Source organism: Schistocerca americana, chromosome 2 (genome assembly GCF_021461395.2).
Source record: "Schistocerca americana isolate TAMUIC-IGC-003095 chromosome 2, iqSchAmer2.1, whole genome shotgun sequence".
NCBI classification, from domain to species: domain Eukaryota; kingdom Metazoa; phylum Arthropoda; class Insecta; order Orthoptera; family Acrididae; genus Schistocerca; species Schistocerca americana.
The window spans coordinates 722,049,562-722,075,004 of record NC_060120.1 but is presented as its reverse complement, the minus strand read 5'-3'; positions in this window follow the sequence as shown (position 1 = coordinate 722,075,004).

Genomic DNA, 25,443 nt, shown 5'->3' with positions numbered 1-25,443 from the left:
TCTCCCCTGCTTCTCAGATTTTTAGTGCTCAACCGCAAGCTCCACTTTCCGTAACGTCAGCCATTTCGCTCCTTGTCCATTGTAAACGTACTAGAATCCCACATTGCTTCAGCTGCCACAGGCCCAACTTACGCCCTCCTATCGCAGCATGTTTGCTACAACTCATTTCAAGGTCCTTTTGTGCTACCAGACAACCTCTGGATACAAAAAATTTTCAAACTGCCACTGCAAGGTGTTCGTGCGATACCTCCTTCAAATTATGGAACTCACCTGTGGCTGCACTTCTGGCACTCAGTCCTTTTCTGGACAGATTCTTTCAGCTGCAGACTGATTCCTTTTCTCTTTTGCTTCCTGTGCCTGATTCACACGCATACACTGTGTCTGCATCCAGCCCGGTCGATGGTGGTGGCAGTTTCTGTATTAAGCAGTGTTTCTGCTACACATTCACATAATGATACTGCAGTTCTGGTACTAGTTCTTGCACTGTGTAAGTCTGCCATTGATGTGATAGATTATGAGAGTGTAGAACCTAGCCATGCTGCTGCAGGAGCGGTAAATGACCACATACTTCTGCTTGGTCTGTCACTTGCCACCCCCCAGAGGGGCTAAAGATTTTCTGTTTCCAAATTAGCATCAGGTGGTGGCTCACCCTTGTATAGACGTCTCTTTGTAGGCTCCAAGTCTGGCTTCCACGATGACCCCCTATGCAGAACTAGAGATCTCTAGGCCATGTGCTGACCGCAGTTGCAGCCCAGCAATCGGAGATGTGCTAGAAAATCATCAGGTCTTTTGACACGCTGTATGGAGCCGCCGGTACCATCTCCAGGCGTCGCCGAGACTTGGGCCTTGCACCAGGGATATGAGTGGACGTTTATATTGACTGTCGTTGTGCTCTGTTTCACAAACTCTTCCTTCTAAATTGCAAGCAATTCAGGGAAATTCATCTTCTAGCAGACACAGTCGCTCCCTTTTCAATGAATTATACCGTTGTCATATAATTCCACCACTTTCAGACAGAAGACTCAGCAAGATAAGCCCATCATTTTGTGGTCCACATTGATGTAGTCCACATGGCACAAGTCCTCAACTGGATGACAATTAGGTCACAAACGTTCAAATGTGTGTGAAATCTTATGGGACTTAACTGCTAAGGACATCAGTCCCTAAGCTTACACACTACTTAACCTAAATTATCCTAAGCACAAACACACACACCCATGCCCGAGGGAGGACTCGAACCTCCGCCGGGACCTGCCGCACAGTCCATGACTGCAGCGCCTCAGACCGCTCGGCTAATCCCGCACGGCAGCTACGTCACATACAGGACCCTCTCACCTCCCTCGTGTCACCCACAACTGTTCCTCAGACAGCTTACATGAGTCATTGTTGAAAATCTACACATAAAAAGATAGCCCTCTTTGGCACACATATCCAGCATCACCGGCGATTGGCATTTTTCTATCCCACTCTACTCCACTGGACTGAGTCAGCTCCAGTTCTTGCAGCCGCACTTGGGCCATCCATACTAGTATCCAGAAGCTTCTTCACACCCTCAGGTCTGTGGTTCCAGAATTCCCTCACCCATAGACATTGACAACTACTCCGCGCACCTCATCCATTTCGACACAACATCAATGCCACAATTTCAGTCTTCCAGATGCCACCACCATCTCTTCCCTCATGGGCGATGGGCGCTGGATTTCCGTCCAACATCAAGATGGCTTCACCATCTTTCCTCTGGAAGGAAAGGGGGGATGATGCATCCAAGGCCTCTGGAGGAGGACTACCTTGTCAGACCAAAACAACAACAGCATGGAAGCACGGCGTATCAGTCATGACAAGCTTGGTTATGTCTAAAGCATGCCAATCAGTTTTTAAGTGAGACTCCAGCCGGAACATTGGAACATGCGGCACTTGCTTCGCCACAGAAGGTGCCAGCCTCCAGACTGGAGACACGTGTCTCAGACCACAGTACCACAATGGGAAGCACTACTTTACCTCTACGAGTCAGGTGCTATCCAAGTATCGAGCAACTCTGTCAGGCGTGTTTTTAGGATTGAGCCCATCCGCTCTCGGCAAGCTCAGTTCACTGAACCACTGCACTCAATTTCGAAGCAGAGCGACCACCAGGTTTTACACCACACAGTTCCAGCAGCAGCCTGATCTGGACGATACCGCACTGTACCCACTACGAACAGCCATCTGTTGTGAAGGGAACTTCGCCTCCTCCAGTGACTGGTATTCTTGTGTGGATCCCAGACTGCCAACTGCGCTCAGTAGTTGCCGTCACTGTACTACCCAATGGACTTTGTTGCACTTCTTGGGCAGTGCTAATTGAGTGTAAGACTATCACTATCATAAACTAGTTCAGTGACTCCTGCCATCGTGATTCCTTCTGTGGAACTTACAACATTTCAGGTGCTTTCAGGGAAAGAGACTAAATAATCTTTATTGTTTATAAATCACGCTGAGTTAATGCCGAACAAGTCTTTTTTTACATTTGTGTTTTTGTGTGTTATGAAAGTAAATACTAATTGATTGTGTCCAGAGACAATCAGTTATTGACTGTGTGTGCTAATAAATAGAACACATTAGGCTTATTGCCATCATTCATTTTAGTTGCTGTAATTTTCGTAATCGTTAGCATATAATCAGTTACGACGAATCCCACACGGTTCTACATATTCTAGAATCATGGCTGGTACCTTTTAACACATGAATGCCTAATACACCTGACCAGCAGTCCTTAACTAGGGGGAAAGTTGTAGGGTCAATATGATTTTAGCGTACGAGCTCTTACTTTCTTCTCACTTTTAGCACGTCTTATGGTAATATCGCCAATGTGACCGTTAGGGAACACTACATTAGGTTCGGGTATCTACATGACACCGTCCTGTGATAAACCAGGAATGATGTAAACAAACCAAAGGAAACTAAGATTCATCTATTAAGTTCTCTGTTTAATGCAACAAATTTAAGGGAATTTTTGTGTGTCTCCCAATTCGTTGCTAACAGCAAGTAAAATTTGGACAAACGAGAAGTAAATGGCAAAATGGCCATGTTTGTGTCAGAGCGCTGCGCATTATTCACTTGCGACCTTAGCAATGCAAAAGTCAAATTTTCGGTCCACTTGCAACCCACAAAGTATACAAAAGCCGTAGGAATGTGTCAGAACTTCATTTCCTATCACACTTGATTATGAACTAGAAGTTAAGATGATTTTTGTAGACGTGTCAAATGACGGTTCAGTAAATAAATTTTTGGAAGTCGCAGTACGTTTCTGCTATCGAAATTCTTTGCTATTATAGAATTTCAATCTGGAAATTCTGAGTATAGTTAAATCTATTTAAACTGATAGAATAGTCTAGACTAAAAGTTGGAGTAGGGTAGATGGAACCCGAGTATGTTGGTAAAATTAGAGCTGTCAACGAGATCTGTAATGAAGAGATGAAGAAAATTAACTATGTTAATGGTGGTGGTAGTAGTAGTAGTATTAGTACTTTGAATAGGTGCTTAAAACTGGGCGAGCCTGTGGAGAGGCAATCAGTTGGTTCAGGCACAGAGTCCGTTAACAGAAAGGCCCGGAGCAGGGACTGGCAAATGTTCCTGTTCGCCGGCCATAACACATTTCTTTTCTCTGTGGCGGGCTGGTAGCCTAGCCCAACGCTGGCTCTCAACTACGAAGAGGCCGCGCATGCCAACTTCCAGGGAGGGAGGTTGATTCTGAACAAAGGGGTGAAACTACGGCTGACAACTACTTCATCACTGCTTAGAACAGCTCAATAGTTCAGTCTTTAGCGGTAAACAGCTGGTCAATCAACCCTGCAACTGTATAATTTTTGGCTTATCTCTCCCGCAGGCATTCTTATTGTTTCTGCCGCCTCAACTATTAGAAACAAACCTGCGTTTGATGATGCCGCCTAGAAGAAATTACTCATCGCTGAATTTGGCAAACCAACAATGAGGAAAAATCCTGAAGACATTGGAAATCCGAAGAATACTCAGTAAAGTGGAGAGCTGTTCCCGGATTTGGGGAAAATCCCCGCTTGAGCTGCTAACAAAGGGAGCACCAAGGTTTCAGTGCAGTTCGGAAGGTCTTTCGAAAATATTAGTGGAATGTTTACCCTTGTCTCGGTGATTAGGAAGATCTCTGACGCCATACTCAAAACACTATCCTTCTTATTGAATAATCAGCTCTTGACCTGAGAAGATACATGCAATGTCTTCAAGGGATCACTTATACTGTGAGCAGCACTGGTGACATCCAGGTCGGAGCCATGTGACATATAGTCGGTAGTACGACGGTCTGAAGTGCCTGTAGTTCATAACAGAAATCTCAAACACAGTCTCTTTCTAGAAAAGAATGCCTAATTGAAATCTGGAACTGAAAGTTAAGTCCAGGCATTAACTCTTTTTTCCACACGTGTCTGACAAAGTTCTCTCCGGATTCTCTTGTTCTAACTGTGCATCTCATGCTTTTAGTTCCGAGAATCCGAGCATCTGTTACAAAATAGCAAAGAATTGAATCCTGGAACTATGCTGCCCAACAAAAAAGGTGAATCACTTAGATGGAACCGATGACCTTGCCGTTTGATCCCCTCCCCTCAAATCAACCGACAAATCAACCAACTTAGGAGACATGGTTGGACGTCAATGTAACATCGTACACGTACGTCGGCCGGTATGTGCATGTTTGGAATTTTAAGTCTCTATGACAGAACTGCCACAAGCGTACATCAATATAGTTAGTTTGCAGTGTTGTTACCGGGCCTGGTAGAGTGCAGGGTGTCCACAATTAAAGTTTCAGTTTCAAAACGCTGTAGGAAGTGAACCACACCTCAGAATGGAATCAACTTTGAACAACATGTTATTCAAGCAGGGGGAAACGCCCGGAAAAAAAAATCCTAAAACGGCTATTCCTCAATTTACGTGCGAGACTGCGAGACGCCAACATGACTGTCTCCATGAAGGATCGGCAGCTTCCGGTGAAGCTGTTTTACAGAAACGGTGACTATGCACCAGTAGCCCTGAAGAAGTTACTGGCACTCAAGAGTATGAAGAAAGGCATTGGTCCGATGTCTGGTAGTGGTATGGAGAAAATAATTACAAAATTGGAAAAGACAGGTTCTTTTGAAGAGCAATGTAGCAGAGGGAGGAAAGCAGTTGATCTTACATCTGTCGAAGATGTGGCCACAGCTTTGGAGGAAGAGTAGAGCGGTGGTGTATAAACGTGCAGTGCACGTGAACTGCCCGAACTTTGGACATGCCTGCGAGCACGATGCATAAAATCCTACGAAACATCCTGCATTGCTATCCATAAAAAATCACGCACGTTCAGGAGCTCCTTCCTGCTGACCTGTCAGCAGGACAGACGCTCGCTCTGGAATTTCTTGCCTACATGTAAGTGGACAATGGATGGCAACGAAACATTCTGTTTGCAGACGAAGCCCATTTCATCTCCAAGGACATGTCAATAAGCAGGACTGCAGAATATGGGCAACGGAAAACCATCATTGCAAGGATATGAGACCTGCGGGTCCTGTTACCTCTACCGTCAGATGTGAACGCTATGACATACTTGCACATCAATATCATTCCAACCCTTCAGCATCGTGGATGTGGGGTTACGATAATCTTTATGCAAGTTAGAGCTCCTCGGCACATTGCACAGTTATCGAAACAGCTGCTGCAGAGACATTTCGGAAATGCTAGATTTATCAGCCGTCATTTCTCTAAAGCCTGGCCGTCCAGATCACCTGATCGTAAACCGTGTGATCTGTTTTCTGTTTGAGTGCATGGTGTCTGTTCCTTCGAAAGAACCGGCGCCACGCACATGTCGCAGCTGTGGAACACAATTTCTGAATTGAAGAGGGATGAAAGCTATCAGCTGCAGCGGGACATTAAGCAGAATTAGCGGCGACGAGCGAAAATGTGTACTCGACCAGGATTCGAAACCGGGATTTCCTGCTTACTAGGCAAGTGCTGTAATGGCTGATCCATCCGCCACTATCGCAATTGCACGAACTACCTCGGTACGCCTCACGGCCTATCGACACTCCCACCGAGATTTAGATTGGATCATGATTAGACAGAGATTCCGAAATAAGATACTGGATTGTAAGGGGTATCCAGGAGCAGATATGGATTCAGATCACAATTTAGTAGTGATGAAGAGTAGGCTGAAGTTTAAGAGACTATTCAGGAGGAATGAACGCGCAAAGAAGTGGGACACGAAAGTACTGTGGAATGAAGATATACGCTTGAAGTTCTCTGAGGCTATACGTACCACGATAATGAATAGCTCATCAGATAATTCAGCTGAAGGGGAATGGACATCTCTAAAAAGGGGAATCACAGAAGTTGGAAAGAAAGACAGGGATGTAGTCTTTCGCCGCTATTGTGCAATCTATACATCGAAGACATAATGACGGAAATAAAAGAAACGTTCAAGAGTGGACTTAAAATTCAAGGTGAAAGGATATTAATGATATGATTTGCTGTTGACATTTCTATCCTCAGTGAAAGTGAAGAGGAATTACAGGATCTTCTGAATCGAATGGTCTAATGAGTATAGAATATGGCCTGAAAGTGAATAGAAGAAGGGCGAAAGTAATGAGAAGAGCAAAAATGAGATCACTGAGAAACATGACATCAGGACTAGTGACCAGGATGTAGATGAAGCTAAGGATTTCTGCTACCTAGGCAGCAAAATAATGTAGGACGGATGGAGCAAGGAGGACATAAAAAGCAGAGTAGCACAGGCAAAGAAGACATTCATGGCCAAGATTAGACTGTTACTTTCAAACATAAGTCTTACTTTGAGGAAAGCACAGGAAATAAATTTCTGAGAATGTATACTGGGAGCACAGCATTGCATGGTAGTGAGACAAGAACAGTGGGAAAACGGGAGGAGAAGAGCATTTGAGATGTAGTGCTGCAGAATAATGTTGAAATTAGATGGACTGATTAGGTAAGGAATAAGGAGGTTCTCCGCAGAGTCGATGAGGAAAGCAATAAATGGAAAACTCTGACAACAAGAAGGGACAGGATGATAGGACATGTCGTAAGAGATCAGGGAATAACTTCCTTAGTACTAGAGGGAACTGTAGAGGATAAAAACTGTAGGGGAAGACAGATATTGGAATACGAACATCAATTAATTGAGGACGTAGGTTGGAAGTGCTTGGCACAAGAGAGAAATCCGTGATGGGCCAGATCAAACCAGTCAGAAGACCGATGACTAAAAAAAAGGTTTTAAACCTTGAAGTTTCATTTCATTATCTCCTCCCCTCCTGGATGCTTCACTTTCTTCGTCAGGCTGTCTACTACCAACTCCAAACTCATCATTTTAATATTCTTCCAACCGTCTTTCTAATGTGTTCCAGAGACCTCCCTGTTGTTGAATGAAGCATCCCTTTGTCTTCTAGAAATGATCTCGTCAGCACCTTCGGTATGGTAACCATAACTTTCACAGCCATAACAAGCTTCGACACTTTCAGGAGTTTTGCATTTCCATTTAAAAGCTGAGGTCCAGTCCAGTGTCCAAATGGTTCAAATGGCTCTAAGCACTATGGGACTTAAAATCTGAGGTCATCAGTCCCCTAGACTTAGAACTACTTAAACCTAACTAACCTAAGGACGTCACACACTTCCATGCCTGAGGCAGGATTCGAACCTGCGACCGCAGCAGCAACGCGTTTCTGGACTAAAGCGGATAGAACCGCTCGGCCACAGCGCACGGCCCAGTGCAGTGTTACCAGCACCGTTGCCCAGTAGTACTCGTACAACAACCCGCCTCTACTGCCCGACATGCCTTAATGCAGAGTCATGACAACGGTTACTGTGTGTTAGTCTTTTGTGTTTGAAGACGTATTTGAATGATAGATACAGTCAAGAGCGGGCGTGGAATTCTCAGTGTAATATTTATCTTCCTACAAGCAGATAGTGTCAGTGCCCATAATCGAGCGACTATGAAAATTTTCATCCATTGTAAGACTTGTGTTGCATTAAAACTGTCTTGAAGTTTTTTATACGATATCTGCACATCAGAAAATTTCGGAACTTTGTCCACAAAATTTTTCTACATTTACCTTTTACTTATTGTTCATGGTCTCCTTCGAAATACTCTCCTCCAGAATTCATATACCGCTCCCAACGCCGTTTCCATTTTCGGAAGCGGACTTAGTATGTCTCTTGCTGGATCGCGCGTAACGCCGTCTGCGAATTTTCCTTTATCTCGTCCATGCTTGCCAATCTTCGTTCTTTCAACGAGCTTTTCAACTTCGAAAATAAACAAAACAGGTCCTCGGTGGCCAGGTCTGGAGAGTATGGCTGATAAGGCAACACAGTGGTTTCGTTTTTTCTGCAATAGTCACGCACCAACAGGGTTGAATGTGCTGGTGCGTTAACGCGGTGCAAGAGCCACGAATTGTCTCGCCACATTTCAGGCCATCTCCTTCTCACATTTTCTCGCAGGCGTCGAAACACGTCTTAGTAGTACCATCGATTAACAGTTTGTCATGATGAACTAAGCCTTTAAAGTGAAAGGAAAGTATCAGCATGGCTTTGAAGTTTGACCTGACCTGACCAGCTTTTTCTGGCCTTGGAGAACCTTTTCAGACCCATTTTGATTACTGAACCTTGGTGTCAACATTATAACCGTAGACCCACGTCTCATCACCAGTTATGATTCTCTTAACGAACATATCGTTCTCATTTGCGCGATCCAAAAGCTCTTCACACATTGCGAGGCGTGGGACGAACTTGGCGGCAACACGATGCTGTTTCAGGATTTCATGAAATGATTCATCTGAAATATTGCATTCTTCTGCCATCTGCCGGACAGTCATTCTCCGGTTTGCACGCAAAATTTCGTTGACTTTCCTGACAAGAGCGTTGGTGGCGAACGTCGAAGGGCGTCGTGAAAGAGAGTCACCTTTAACTTCCGTCCGGCCATTTTTAAACCGTATGAACCATGCGTAACACCGAATGCGGCTTAATCACTCATCACCGTAGGCTTTCTGCATAATTTGGCGTGTCTCTGTAAAGATTTTCTTGAGTTTCACGCAAAATTTCATGCAGACGCGTTGCTCCCCTAATTCCGCCATCTCGAAATTCACAAGCTGTGCGACACAACGTTCAAATCAATACAGCGTTGAACAGTTTCTAATAGGCAAACAACAATGAAACTTCCGGCAGCTACACATTAAACACAGGCATGTGCGGGGATGCCAAACACATTTGGCTTCAAGACACCACTGGCGTGAAATTACGAATGTTCCGAAAATTTCTGAACAGACCTCGTATTTGTTGCAGTTACATTCCTTAAATCTATTTGCCAGCATTCTCAAAAATTTTAGAAAAAGTGATGTACAATCGGCTTTATAACCACCTCATCTCAAATAACATACTGTCAAAGTCGCAGTTCGGATTTCTAAAGGGCTCTGATATTGATAAGGCAATCTACACTTACAGTGAAAATGTGCTTAATTCATTAGACAATAAAAAACTGCAGGCAACTGGTATATTTTGTGATCTGTCAAAGGTATTTGACTGTGTAAATCACAACATACTTTTAAGTAAATTAGAATATTATGGTGTAACAGGAAATGCTGCAAAATGGTTCAAATCTTATATCTATTGCAGTAAACAAAGGGTGTTACTAGGAAAGAGACATCTATTAAGCTATCAGGCATCATCCGGTTGGGAACTAATTACATGTGGGGTCCCACAAGGTTCCATTTTAGGAGCCTTACTTTTTCTTGTGTACATCAATGACCTTTCATCAGTAACATTATCAGATGCCAAGTTCGTTTTTTTTGCCGATGATACAAACATTGGATTAATAGCAAATCAAGTGTAGTCTTAGAATGATCGGCTAGTAAAATATTTGTGGACATTAATCACTGGTTCCTAGCCAATTCTTTGTCACTAAACTTTGAAGAAACACACTACATGCAGTTCAGAACCTGTAAGGGGTGTCCCACGAGTATATGCCTAACGTGCAATGACAAGCAGATAGAAGAAGTGAACGGTGTTAAATTCTTGGGCTTACTGTTTGATAATAAATTCAACTGGGAGGAGCACACCACAGAACTGCTGAAGCGTCTTAACAAATCTCTATTTGCAGTGCAAATTGTGTCAGACATAGGGAATATAAAAATGAAAAATCTGGCATAGTATGTTTACTTTCATTCCATAATGTTATAAGGGATTATTTTTGGGGATAATTCATCAAGCCAAGAAACGTTTTCCGGGCACAAAAACGTGCAGTAAGAGTTATATGTGGTGTGAACTGAACAACATCCTGCAGAAGCCTGTTTAGGAAACTAGGGATACTAACTATTCCTTCCCAATATATTTATTCCTTAATGAAATTTTTCATAAAAAATATTTTCAAACCAACAGCTCAACTCATGGAATCAATACTAGAAATGAGAATAATCTTCACAAGGATTTAAAGTCACTTCCTCTTGTACTAAAAGGTGTACATTATTCAGGAAAACACATTTTCAATAGCTTGCCAGCAGCCATAAAAAGCTTAACAACCAATGAAATTCGGTTTAAGAGAAGCCTAAAAGATTTATTGGTGGCCAACTCCTTCTACTCCATTGATGAATTTCTCAGCAGGACCAACTGATTTTATATATATGTATAACTTCTGCCCCATTCCACTGCAGTAATGTATTCAATGTAAATAAGTATTCTAGTAGTTGTATTACATGTTTACTACCACATAAATAAATATTTGTCATGTATTATTGTTCTTCTGACATGTTCCACATCCTGGAGGACCTCCTCACTATGGATCAATTGGAATGAAAGTAAATCCAATCTGATCTATAATACTACTACATGCCCAACAACCTCGTAAAAGTGATCAATGGATGAAACCAACTATTACTGCTACTGTTACTACCGTACGTAAATCCAACCTGTATGCGATATTTCAAAATGAATGAACTGGTTTATGGCCTTGCAGCCAGATAACACATATTAAAAAGTCTCTTGAACAAAATCTATTGACCAAAAGACCTGTCACCCCCACAAAATATTCCGTGCCCGTCACATTATAGATGTGTAACACGCATGTGGCTGTAACATGTTTTGGTATTGACACACTATCGTGCGTTGTCAGCGAGGCTTGTGTAGCTGCACTCCATGTGTGATAATCGCGTCTCGGGGGAGGCTGCCACATGGAGGCGAGGTGTTTGACGATGTGGGACGCCCGGATGTCCGCCGCAATTCCTGAGGGGCCGGTGTAGTACCGCTCCGCCTCCACTGCGTCAACACGCGCGCCGGCTTGGCGTGACGGTGGGTTATTAACTGTTCGGCGCTGCCAGCTGTGGGTGCGTATGCGTACGAGTATAGAGATGTGGCTGCGATAATGTAAATTCTCCATGCGATCCAGAAAGCAGTGGGTAGCGGTGCTCGGCTTGCTGCTGTATTTATTACTATTCTTCTTTGTTGCCACAATTTTTGTAAACGTCATACCTTCACATGCATTGAGAGAATGCTTACAATCCATCGTAGCAGGGAGGCTAATGTATCTGAATGCAACCAAGGGGACAAAAATTTGCTCCCCGGTCTTAGCAAGAACTTTTCCTTCGTTGAAAGACTATAAATGGATTTATTGCCCTGTGCAGACAGCCAAGAAATTATCTGAAGAACTAACAGTCCCAATTCTGAAAGACAACATTAAGAGATGTTAGTCACACACGAGGGAAAAGGAGATGATGGTGATCATCTTCTAGTAACATTCGTGTGAGACCAGGTACTGGTTTGGATTTCGGAGACATCTCCTGAACGTCCGACTAAGTGAGGGAATGTGATTTTACTTGTCCTTGCCCATTCATCGCATAGGCATTCGAGACGAATAAGTTTGTGTCCCGCGCCGTGTTTTATATTGTTGCTTGTCTCTAAGACGCAGCAGAAGCACAATATCGCACTCTGTTTGCACCACTCATCTCTGTCAAATAGACATGGTTACTCAAAATGATGGATCCAATTTCATTAATTTGCATTTCACTACGCTCTTGACTTTGCAAGAAATGAGTCGACGGTTACAGTGCAGCGAGCATTTCGTCTCCAACAACTCTGGCCGATCTCCAACAACTCTGGCCGATCTTCGGAACCGTGCCACTGGTGCGGTGAACTCCGTAACAGAAAGACATGTTTCTTCTCATGTGGGACCACTTCGACGTTTGTCACGCAACAGAGGATGAAACATTGAACGTTCATAAGCCGCGTTAAGAAACTTTGAAACCACCTCCTTTCAAAGGTATCTAGGTTGTTCGTGTACAAATTTTACACACATCAAAAAAAGTTTTGTATCATCCCGGTTCCCAGAACTCCTGAAAGCAGACGTTGACTGTAGATATTGTATCACAGTCCCTTTGACTGTTCAGAGATGTAACTAAACACGTCCAAAAATGTAAACAACCATGCATGAGCAGAGCCTTTTAGACGGAGGGGATCTGACAGACGATCAGTTCCAGTCATTCCACCAGGAAGGAGGTACACGCCCTCGTGTTGTCTGTAGCTCAACCATGCCTAGAAGGTCAATACCGCGGTTCGATCGCGTCCACATCGCTACTTTGTGCCAGGAAGGGCTCTCAACAAGGGAAGTGTCCAAGCGTCTCGGAGTGAACCAAATCTATGTTGTTCGGACATGGAGGAGATACAAAGAGACAGGAACTGACGATGACATAACTCGCTCAGGCTGCCCAAGGGCTACTACTGCAGAGGATGACCGCTACCTGCGGATTAAGGCTCGACGAGACTCTGACAGCAACGCCACCATGTTGAATAATGCTTTTCGTGCAGCCACAGGACGACGTGTTACGGCTCAAACTGTGCGAAATAAGCTGCACGATGTCCAACTTCACTCCCGACGTCCATGTCGGGGTCCATCTTTGCAACCACGACACCATGCAGCGCGGTACAGATGGACCCAACAACATGCAGAATGGACCGCTCAGGATTGGCATCACGTTCTCTTCACCAGTGAGTGTCGCATATGCCTTCAACCAGACAATCGTCGGAGACTTGTTTCGAGGCAACCTGGTCAGGCTGAACGCCTTAGACACACTGTCCAACGAGTGCAGCAAGGTGGGGGTTCATTGATGTTTTGGGGTGGCATTATGTGGGCCGACATACGCCTCTGGTGGACATAGAAGGCGCCGTAACGGCTGTACGATACGTGAATGCCATCTTCCGACCGATAGTGCAACAATATCGGCAGCATATTGGCGAGCCATTCGTCTTCATCGACAATTCGCGCCCCATCGAGCACATCTTGTGAATGACTTCCTTCAGGATAACGACATCGCTCGACTAGACTGGCTAGCATGTTCTCCGGCCGTGAACCCTATCGAATATGCGTGGGATAGATTGAAAAGGGTTGTTTATGTATGACGTGACCCACCAACCACTCTGATAGATATACGCCGAATCGCCGTTGGGCAGTGCGAAAATCTGGACCAACGGTGCCTTGACGACCTCGTGGGTAGTATGCCACGACGAATACAGGCATGCATCAATGCAAGAGGGCGTGCTACTGGGTATTAGAGGTACCGGTGTGTACAGAAATCTGGTCCATCACCTGTGAAGGTCGCTCTGATTGGTGGTACAACATTCAATGTGTTGTTTTAATGAGCAGTAAAACGGGCGGATATGATGTTTATTTTAATCTCTACTCCAATTTTCTTTACAGGTTCCGGAACTCTCGGAAACAGGGTGATGCAAAACTGTTTTTGATGTGCGTACTTGTTTTCTAGAAAGTCAAAAAATGGTTCAAATGGCTCTGAGCACTATGGGACTTAACTTCTGAGGTCATCAGTCCCCTAGAACTTAGAACTATTTAAACCTAACTAACCTAAGGACATCACACACATCCATGCCCTTAGGCACGATTCGACCCTTCGACCGCAGCGGTTGCGCGGTTCCAGACTGTAGCGCCCAGAACCGCTCGGCCACTCTGGCCGGCCTAGAAAGTCCATTGTATGTCTGATCATTAATGAGAGATGAGAACAATTTAGGCATCCTACACTGGTTTCTTTGGTAAGATTCTAGTAAATGCTGTTTTTCAAGGCTTTCCGCTGGCCTATTATGAAGTGTTAGTTATAGTGAGGGGATACTGAATATATACAAACGACAGCACGAATGGTCGTTTGATTATCTGACCGACGGGAGAGCACCAAGGAAATGCTGAAAAACCACCGGCCGGTCTGACCGAACAGTTCTAGGCGCCTCATTCCGGATCCGCGCTTCTGCTACGGTCGCAGGTTCGAATCCTGTCTCGGGCATGAATCTGTGTGATGTCCTTAGGTTAGTTACCTTTAAGTAGTTCTAAGTCTAGGGGACCGATGACATCAAATGTTAAGTCCCATAGTGCTTAGAGCCATTTGAATTTTTGCTGAAAAACCGAAGTAGGAGATGCATGCTAATAGACATCAACTATTCCGCAGAAAGCTATTTATAGCGTCCCGACGTCCATGGCGAGGTCCATCTTTGCAACCACGGTACAGATGGGCAACAACATGCCGAATAGACCGCTCAGGATTGGCATCAAGTTCTCTTCACCGATAGGTGTCGCATATGCCTTCAACCAGGCGATCGTAGGAGACGTGTTTGGTGGCAACCCGGTCAAGCTGCGGTTAGACACACTGTCTAGCGAGTGCAGCAAGCTGGAGGTTCCCTGATGTTTTGGGGTGGCATTGTGTGTTGCCGACGTAAGCTGCTGGTGGTCATGAAAGGCGCCGTATGATACGCGAATGGCATCCTCCGACCGATGGTGCAATCATATCGGCAGTATATTGGCGAGGCATTCGTCTTCATGGACGACAATTTGCGGCCCCATCGAGCACATCTTGTGCACGACTTCCTTCAGGGTAACGACATCGCTCGACTAGAGTGGCCAGCATGTTCTCCAGACATGAACCCTATCGTACATGCCTGGGATAGATTGAAAAGGGCCCACCAACCACTCTGAGGTTCTACGCCGAATCGCCGTTGAGGAGTAGGACAATCTGGACCAAGAGCGCCTTGATGAGTTTGTGGATAGTATGCCGTACGAATACAGGCAAGCATCAATGCAAGAGAACGTGCTCTTGGGTATGAGAGGTACCGGTGCTTACAGCAATCTGGACCACCACTTCTGAAGGTCTCGCTGTATGGTGGTACAACATGCCATGTGTGGTTTTCATGAGCAATAAAAATGGCGGAAATGATGTTTATGTTGATATCTATTCCAATTTTCTGTACAGGTTCTGAAACTCTCGGAACCGAGCTGATGCAAAACCTTTTTTGATTTGTGCACTTCACGAAACACAAATCAATTAAACCGGGTCCATTTTTTAATATCCCTGTATTATACTGCGATTTCATGTTGTAGGAATTCGACGGTTACAGACTACATTGCTCCCGCCAGCAATACACGAATGAGAGCCTGTTTCTTCAGTTCACACTGCCTGCCAGTTCTCTAGCAGGAAAGTTTTCCGGACGCGAATATTTCAGTAATTGAAGATAAACGTAACTCCGACCGTAATTAAAACTAAGAACAATTTTTTGAAATATCTGGCGACACTGTAGAGATGTAAACGACGCGTGAATTTCGAATTTTTTACTAATGTGGAATAAAGGCTTCACAGTGATTTTCTGTTGTCGCAGAGTGCTGAGGACTTTGGCGGCTGCCTGCAGACACTACTTAACGATACAACGTCGCCTCCTTGCACTTTAAATATTAGACATCGCCTGACTTAACTCAGACTATTGTTACCAACAATATTTCAGTAAGTGTCTCCTAAGTGCAGCCACTCTGCTAGCAAACTCTGCACTCTGCGGTCTCTCTTCGCCATCATCATTAGTTGGTATAAAACCAAAATTTATTTTTCTGTCATTATATTTACGACGTTTACATTTCCTTAAACCGATGCCTTTGGTTCGACCTCTTCATTTTCAGTTGTATCTTGCTTATTCAAACGAGTCCAGTTTTAGAGCGACTTTTAAGAATCAACTTCTATAGTGTTATGCTACGAAACCTGGTCTGGGAACGACAGCTCTCCCACTCCTATTGTTTCCTTCAAGGAAGTAAGAACGGATGAGAAGGTTTTCTCAAAAACTGTAAACGTGCACTGTTGATGTAGTGAGATTTCCACTGCTGCAGCCGCCTGAATAGTGTCATAGCAATACAATGTTTATCAAACAAACCTCTACAGCCGACAGCGTTTGTGTGGCAACATTGAGCACGATTTACAAAGCTGTTATGCTGCACAGCACCCTCACATTCAACACTGGAGCTCTGACTGCTGCTTCACAGCGTTACACATACATTTACATTTAAATCTTGCAATGTGACACCCTTTTCTAACATTACCTTTTTTTATAGAAATAACCGCTACCATTTATACTATCGAATCTGGTATAGGTGAACTTTCTCCGCTATTTGAGTGAAAGAATTTGATTTGATTTTGTATACGACGTATTATATTTCAGGCTAAAATGTATAAAAAGAAATTAATTTGTTAGTACTTTGTACGTACAGTTAAAATTACTTTTCTTTTAAGATTATTTGAAATAACGAAATATCTGGCGTACTTAAAATTCCTATTATTAATTGCATAATCTGATGATAATTATAAAATTTATTTCTGGACTCATTTACAAAATAATTATATATTTTAGTGAAGATTCTTCTTTTGTCAGAAAGTTTGTAAACTCTTTTACTTTGTAAACTCTTTGGAATTTTGTGAGTACCACTGAATGTAAGTAGTAGTGGGCATGCCTCTGATGAAGCGCGCGTGTTTTTTTACTTTCGTCTACAACAATGTAATTGATGGTTTTATGAAAAAGGAAATTGTGAATTCAGTGTGATATTGAAAAATGTGACAAAGAATAAAATTCAAGAAATATGCAGGCAAATCTTCATCTGTTATTTAGTCATCAGGAACACACAACGTTAAATCAAAATTTCAGCCGCAGGAATGTACCACTAGACGCAATAACTGGAGCCAACAACAGCAAGAGAAAATGAAGGTAACTAAAAAGTTTTTCTTTTGTATATCTTACTCCTCACGAAGATTTCAAAACTTGTGCAGACACACAGAATTTTAATATTGATGTATGGGACGGTAAGATTACAGTCTACACTCCACAAGCTGCCTCCGGGGTTGCCGAGCGGCTCTAGGCGCTACAGTCTGGAACCGCGCGACCGCTACGGTCGCAGGTTCGAATCCTGCCTCGGGCATGAATGTGTGTGATGTCCTTAGGTTAGTTAGGTTTAAGTAGTTCTACGTTCTAGGGGACTGATGACCTCAGCCGTTAAGTCCCATAGTGCACAGAGCCATTTGAACCATTTGAACTCCACAAGCCACCTTACGGTGTGTGGCGGAGGCCACTTTGAGTAACAGTGTCCTTTACTCCCTTTCCTGATCCAGTTGCGAATGGTTCGCGTGAAGAATGATTGCCAGTAAGCCACCGTGCGTACTCGAATCTTTCTAATTTTATCTTCATGATCTTTTCTGAAGAGGAGGAAGCAATATATTTGAATGTCGACTTTTCTACGAACATAAACTCTTGGAATATTAAAAGTAAATCACGGCGTGCTGTAGCACACCTATCTTTCAACGTCTGCCATCTGAGTTAGCGAGCATTGCGCTCTCATTTAAGTATATGGCCGAAATAGTCAGCCTTCAGGAATTGTGAAACGAACCCTGTCGCCCAGGGGCACGTGCCACAAAGGGCGCAGATTCACCACAAGATCGGGGAATTCACATGCGCCTATGGCCTACTGAGGCCCAAGCACTGTAGAGTGCGAGTGAGACAGACGAGAACCTACGTCATAGGGAAACCCAGTAGAATCAGTTTGTGGCCGAGGAGACGTAGCAGTGTTAACTGTGGCGGACCTAAGATCGGCCATAAAGGTAAACATTTATGAAAACTATTTAATTCTGTAGTAATGCAGGGACTCAAGTCACAGCAATTTTAATCTGCCATCCTCCATAAATTTTTTATGATAATGCCAATAATACTTGAATATTTATCATATCTACAATAGTCTAGGATTTACTGTTAAAGTGAAATTAACACGTTTTGTAACAACGATCTGAATGCTAAAATCTCAACGCTTTAGTTGATCTTAAAGATCGACAATTCATGTAGAAGCGCATCATTAAAATGACGAATGTTGTAAATATCAACTCTGTAACTACAATTGTTTTAAAATATAGTAAATTTCAATTATCATTACTTACAGTTAAGAATCAGATCATCATTTCCTCCACACAAAACACATTGAACGATGACAGCATGACACCTTATTGAATCATTAGGTAATAGAATATTTGTTGTAAAATTTAGTGCACAATAGTTACTTTTGTTCTTTATTTAGTTATCAGAAAGTAAATTGGTGCAGGCCGCTGGCCATGACATTCAAATTTATGAAGGAAAATGCATAGGTTTTATGTAAAAGAATTTAACGTTTATTATGTTATGGATACCATTGTTACTTTATTTAGAACGTGAAAGTGGTCAAGCTTTCATTATTGAAATATGTTAAAGCGTAAAATAAAGTAGAATAAGCTGTAGCCAATCAGGTGGACGGCTTCAGGAAAAGGAAATGCACTAAGTTGAGTGAGTATGTTCGGAGCGCGGCCAGGGACGGGCAGAGGCTAGTGTTGGCGCAGACGCAAAAGCGGATGGTTCTGGTCGAGACATCAAAGGGGGCAGTTCGGATGCAGACGCGAAAGCGGACAGTTCGACTGGAGACGCCAAAGAGTACAGTTCGGATTGAGACGCGAAAGACGAAAGGCGGTCTTTAGGCAGCTAGCAAGTGAACGACTTAGATGATTTCGCGTTGTGTGGTATCACTTGACTTAGTCTCTGAGCGGTGAGCAGCCGCGCGCCTGGTGTGAACTCTAACTTTTCGCGTAGATAACTTGTTCTCGCGATGAGATTGTGCATGATCGAACAGCGTCAAATGGATATGCGCTCAAGTGTAACAGTAACTCTAAATACGACCACTTTCGCTAGTAGTTTGCTTTTTGAATAAACATTATTCTAACCAAATCGCAACTGTGTGGTCTACATTGTTTGTGTGTGGTTAATGTATTTTCCGATTTTATTATTACTGTTATTATATGTTATGTTAACTTTGTATTTCGCAAACTTGCCATTAGCCAGACAATTTAACCAAAGGATCACAAGTTTCTAATTTGGGGCGTGTAATGCGACACGTGCTGTTCAACCCCTACAAAAGTTGAGCCAGGACATCTCGGCGAAGAGAAACCGCATATGAGCCCGAATATCTTTGGGATGTTAGCTCGCAGCCACTGAAACTGGAATGGATTGCAACAGCGGCGACGAGGATCTGAAGTTTTCGCCTATGTGTCTTGGACATAGAACGGCTTTCACATAGCTTTCTTGATGTCACATCCTATACCTTGTACGTCAGCTACATCAACATCTACATTTATACTCTGGAAACCACTGGAAGTTAATCACAGAAGGTACTTCCCACTGTACTAGTTAATAGGGCTTCTTTCCGTTCCATTCGCATAGCAAGAGCGGGAAGAATTGTTGCTTAAACGTTCGTTCGGAAACGATACATAGTTGGCCTAGAGTCCTCACCCAAGGCTGGCTCTTGTAACAAGCGGGCTTACGCAGGATGGTTTACATCTATCTTCAAGCGCTAGCAGTGAATTTTTTCGGCATCTCCGTGGGACTCCCCAATTGATCGAACAAACCTGTGACCAGTCGTGCTGCCATTCTTTGCATACGTTCGATATCGCCTTGTTAGTCCTACTTCGTGTAGAGCCCATACACTTGAACAGTACTCTATGATGGGTAACAGGAGTGTTTTCTAAGCAGTCTCCATTGTAGGCAGATTGCATTACGAAATATCCTACTAAGGAACCAAGGTCAGCTACTAGCTTCACCTACGACAGACCCTACGTCATCGTGCCGGCCGAAGTGGCCGTGCGGTTCTAGGCGCTGCAGTCTGGAACCGTGAGACCACTACGCTCGCAGGTTCGAATCCTGTCTCTGGCATGGATGTGTGTGATGTCCTTAGGTTAGTTAGGTTTAACTAGTTCTGAGTTCTAGGGGACTAATGGCCTCAGAAGTTGTGTCCCATAGTGCTCAGAGCCATTTGAACCAACCTACGTCATCGTCCCATTTCGTATCTCTACAAATAGTTGCAGTCAGGTATTTGTATGAGTAGGCCGATTAGAATCGTAACTCGTTAATATTTGGACGAAGGAGACTACCTTTTTCCGCTTTTTTCAAGTGCACAGTTTTGCATTCCCGGAAATTCGGCTTTTTGCCAATCTTTACAACAGTTCGAAATCTTAACATGATCTGGCTGAATATTTGTGCAGCTTTTTTTAGACAGTAGTTCATTACAGGCATTATCTGCGAAAAGTCTGAGGTTATTAGTTTTATCTGTTACATCGTTAATATACAACATGAAAAGCAAAGTCCCCAGACCCACTGCCCTGTTGCATGCCAGCAGTTCCTTGTACGACTGTCGACGACTCTTCATTCAAGATGACACACAGCGTAATCGCTACGAATAAATCGTCAATCCAGTCACCATTTTCTCTTGATACCCCACATGATTGTACTTTCGATAGTGAGCATAGGTGTGGAACTAAATGAAGTACTTTTTGGAATCAAGAACTACTGTGTGTACCAATCCACCTTGACCCATGGCATTCATCACGGGATGCAAGAAGTTTCTTTAGAAGATTGTTCATAGTGACTGTACGTCATGAAGAGTCCCCCTCCCCCGATTAGTAACTGTTCTAGTAGGTACATGTCTATCGAATGCATGGTCGCCTACTCTACTAAACCTGATCACCAGTTCTACACGTTGCTATCCAGAGCTAAAACTTTCAAGTTCCTCACTGAGACATGACACTGCTGCTTCTTTACCTACTTTACTGAACATGTACGCCTTTCTACTTCTTTTAACTGCACTTTTTACTTTGATAATCATTGTTATTACAACTTCTTCATTGTCACTGACATCAGTTTATGACACTACCGGCTACTACTAAATTATCAGTTCACCCATAACTCACGGGACATGTACTCACTTGCGTCTTTGTGGTTAATAATCATTCGAATGCATTGAAAAATTGTGCAAATCATAATATAACTAAAACAACATTCAGAAAGGCATCAATAGTTTAACATCAGTACAAAAATGAGTCACATCCATGATCAGAACCTACATACGATTTCAGTAACCCGCCAGAACACATTAAATGTCTTTGTGTGACACCGTGGAGTATGAGAAAGGAATTACAGAATCTTTGTATTATGCAACTACTGTTACTCCACAGAAGAGTATCTTCACAGAAGATATTAAAACTACTCTACTTAGTTGTAATATCTAATTCGTATTAACGCTATAATAATGTAACATTTTATTATTTCGAGACATTCAATTGTATTTACTTAAATAATATATACATGTGATTTATTTCCACCAGCACGCCCCTCTCAGTGCCATCCATGGAATGTGATTCAAGTATTAGAAATATAAAGACTGTACCCAACAGTCTCTGCGAGTAATTACCTTCCTCTTCCGCCTTATCTCGCGTCACACGTTACTTCACACACCTGCCACCTTTAAGGTTTCGTCAGATGGGTAATTAATCATTACTCAAGGCTTTGAATCATTTTGACCATTTAGCTTTTAGCCGTGCTGCTGGCGTAATAAGGGATCCCCATGTAGTGGACTTCTCGTATCCCAGAGGAGCGCTTTTTATTCGCGGAAAATCCTTGCAAAGTGAGAGCCACCATGCGTCTCGCAGCAAGTGCCCACGATTTATGGAACGTAGAGGGCAGCTGCGTCGCGGTTGCCTCTGGGAGTTTCTTTCCTGCCGGCTCGTATTTCACTCTGCGCGCAGGGCCCTGCATCATTTACTCACGTCTCTTCAGCCACGGAGACACCAGCCGTGCACCGTTTTGTATGCCGAAGTACCCCTAAAACGCACAGCTTGCCTCTTTTGTCAACTTATTTGCAGTTTTCTTTTCGTCGACAGTTTCGTAGTCTTGTGTTCAGTCCGGTATATAAGAAAAATAGGTGACATTATTGTAAGTTCTGAAGACAAAATCCACACCACAATAGCTCAGATCGCTAACCGACATTATTATAGTAGCACTCTATCCAGAGGAACTTTTGACGAAGGATAAATATTCTTTAGAGGAATCTGGACGGCTGGGAAAGAGAAACCATCACATTGGGTAAGGACATGTGGCACTGTTACACTAATGTAGTATTCTGCCCAGGTCATTACAGACTGAGTACAAGTTCGGATTGTGGAAGTATGAGAAACAACCTACTCTTTCAAACCTACTCTTTCTAGTCTACTCTTTCAAACGAACCAATCCAGCAGTTGCCTTAGCGATTTAGGAAATTTACTAAAACTTAGATCTAGATGGCCGGACGGAGATTTGCACTGGCGTCGTCCCGAATACGAGTCCAGAACTTGTCGAATAGAGATATGAAACTCGACAGTCGCCTTGGTGCGGCGGTCCAGGGTGGTTTGATTCTAGGTAACCACCTCGAGAGTTTTCTGTGGGGGAAAGATATGAAACGAGGCCACTCTGTCTTGTGAGACTAAACGAAAAGTTTCTTGTTTAAATAAATAGAAAAACTGACATAGAAAAAGATGAGAAATGAGAGTATGGATCGTTGGCCGGGGGTCCCCATCCGGGAAAGTTCTGCCGCCAACTGCAAGTCTATTTCAGTCGACGCCACATTGGGCGACTTGCGCGCCGGTGATGAGGATGAAATGATGATGAGGACAACACAACCCAGTCCCCGAGCGGAAATCGAAGCCGGGCCCGCTTGCATGGGAGGCAAGCACGTTACCACCCAGCCTAGCAGGCGGTCCCACTGACAGAGAAATGCTAGCACGAGAAAAGAAAACCGAAACAATATATTATACTTATTTATTTTTATTTCATACTTTAAGAAATACAGCCAAAAATGGTAATGCGACGTAACATGCATCTCGAAATTAAAACACATTATAATAAATACCCCCAAAAATGGTAATGTGACGTAAGATGCATCGCAAATTTGAAACACATTTATTCGCGGTAAAGAACACATGACGATCTAAAGTACATGCAAACATAAGAAAAACTAAATTCAAGTGCACGTGGAACATGTCTTTTGCCGTAGGGAGCTTGACCTAGATATATGGAAGAGATCAAGGCAAATAAACTTCCGTACTGGCTGCAGACCACTAGAATTCGGCGGGTAGCAATTACGTTGCACTGTGGCAGAGGAGTCTTGAGTGGGCGAGGCACTGATGGCTTAAGCCGGCTTTCACTCGCAATTATTACACTCGACCATACACTGAGCATTTGATAGGGGTTAGGTCCTTCTTAAGACAAAGGTGACTGAACTCCAGGAAAACAAACTCTGTAATTATTATAGGTTCGAAAGCTTCAAAGTGCAGCACCAGAAGACGAAATGTTTTCGATCTGTAACAATGTGAGATAATACTTAATAGTCTTGAGAAACAGACTAGATTCTTCAGACATCTCTTTAGTAACTGCAAACAATGAGACCGCTACAAAACTAAACTGTGTAAGATGCATAGGTCCGTAAGCTAGTGTAACAGCTTTCTTCACTCCGTTTTTCGCCCGTCACGTCCTCTATTGGACAATAAATAGTATTGTTACCACAACTGGAGGTAAGTGGCTGAGTTCCTTACCAAGGAGTTCTTTTTTGTTGCTTTGTGATGTCAACGCCTGCTGAGGTATCCATTAGACTTTTGTGTAGACTGTTTGTAGTCTCAGGTAGTTTTAACCTTCCGCAGAGCTGCAGGAGTTTCAAAGTGTTGATTCTGCTGTAGTACTGTAAACTTAAGCTAGCGGTCCTTCTCTTTAAAGATCAAAAGGTTATTGTGGTGACGTGATAGATATCGACCACCCAAGTGTTGTAATAACTGAGATGTGGTATCAGCTTACCGTAGTGCTCCGTGTCACTCGCGAAGCCGCGCTCCGTGGACGAAATTATGCCCACCTGTTAAGGATGGATGCGTCAAATCAAATCCCGGTTGGGCAGTGTGCAACAGAAGTTATATAATTTTATATTGTATGAATGCTTATGTGAAACATATTTATAATTTTGTTATTTTGTACGAAATGTAAATTTGATGGCGTGAAGATATTACTAAGAAGAAAGAACACATAAGTAAGATTGGTTTGAAAAGTTTTCAGAACGGAATAGAAAAAAAACTTACATCACTTAAACGTTTTTTTTATTTTTCAGAGTAGTCTTGTTGTAGACTAGTGCACGTGGTCCAACGATGTTGAAGTGCCTCGATCCCATCTCGAAAATGAATTTCCTACAGGCTTGTAAAATGCACTACTGGTCACTAAAATTGCTACACCACGAAGCTGACGTGCTACAGACGTGCAATGTAACCGACAGGAAGAACATGCTGTGATATGCAAACGATTAGCTTTTCAGAGCACTCACACAAGGTTGGCGCCGGTGGCGACACCTACAACGTGCTGACATGAGGAAAGTTTCCAACCGATTTCTCACAGACAAACAGCAGTTGACCGGCGTTGCCTGGTGAAACGTTGTTGTGATGCCTCGTGTAATGAGGAGAAATGCGTACCATCACGTTTCCGACTTTGATAAAGGTCGCCTATCGCGATTGCGGTTTATCGTGTCGCGACATTGCTGATCGCGTTGGTCGAGATCCAATGACTGTTAGCAGAACATGGAATCGGTGGGTTCAGGAGGGTAATACGGAACGCCGTGCTGGATCCCAACGGCCTCGTATCACTAGCAGTCGAGATGACAGGCATCTTATCCGCATGGCCGTAACGGATCGTGCAGCCACGTCTCGATCCCCGAGTCAACAGATGGCGACGTTTGCAAGACAACAACCATCTGCACTAACAGTTCGACGACGTTTGCAGCAGCATGGACTATCAGCTCGGAGACCACGGCTGCGGTTACCCTTGACGCTGCCTCACAGACAGGAGCGCTCGCGACGGTGTACTCAACGACGAACCTGGGTGCACGAATGGCAGAACGCCATTTTTTCGAATGAATCCAGGTTCTGTTTACAGCATCATGCTGGTCGCATCCATGTTTGGCGACATCGCGGTGAACGCACATTGGAAGCGTGTATTCGTCATCACCATACTGGCATACCACCCGGCGTGATGGTATTGGGTGCCATTGGTTACACGTCTCAGTTACCTCTTGCTTGCATTGACGGCACTTTGAACAGTGGACGTTCCATTTCAGATGTGTTACGACCCGTGGCTCTACGTTTCATTGGATCCCTGCGAAACCCTACATTGCCCGCATCTCGTGGTCGTGCGGTAGCGTTCTCGCTTCCCACGCCCGGGTTCCCGGGTTCGATTCCCGGCGGGGTCAGGGATTTTCTCTGCCTCGTG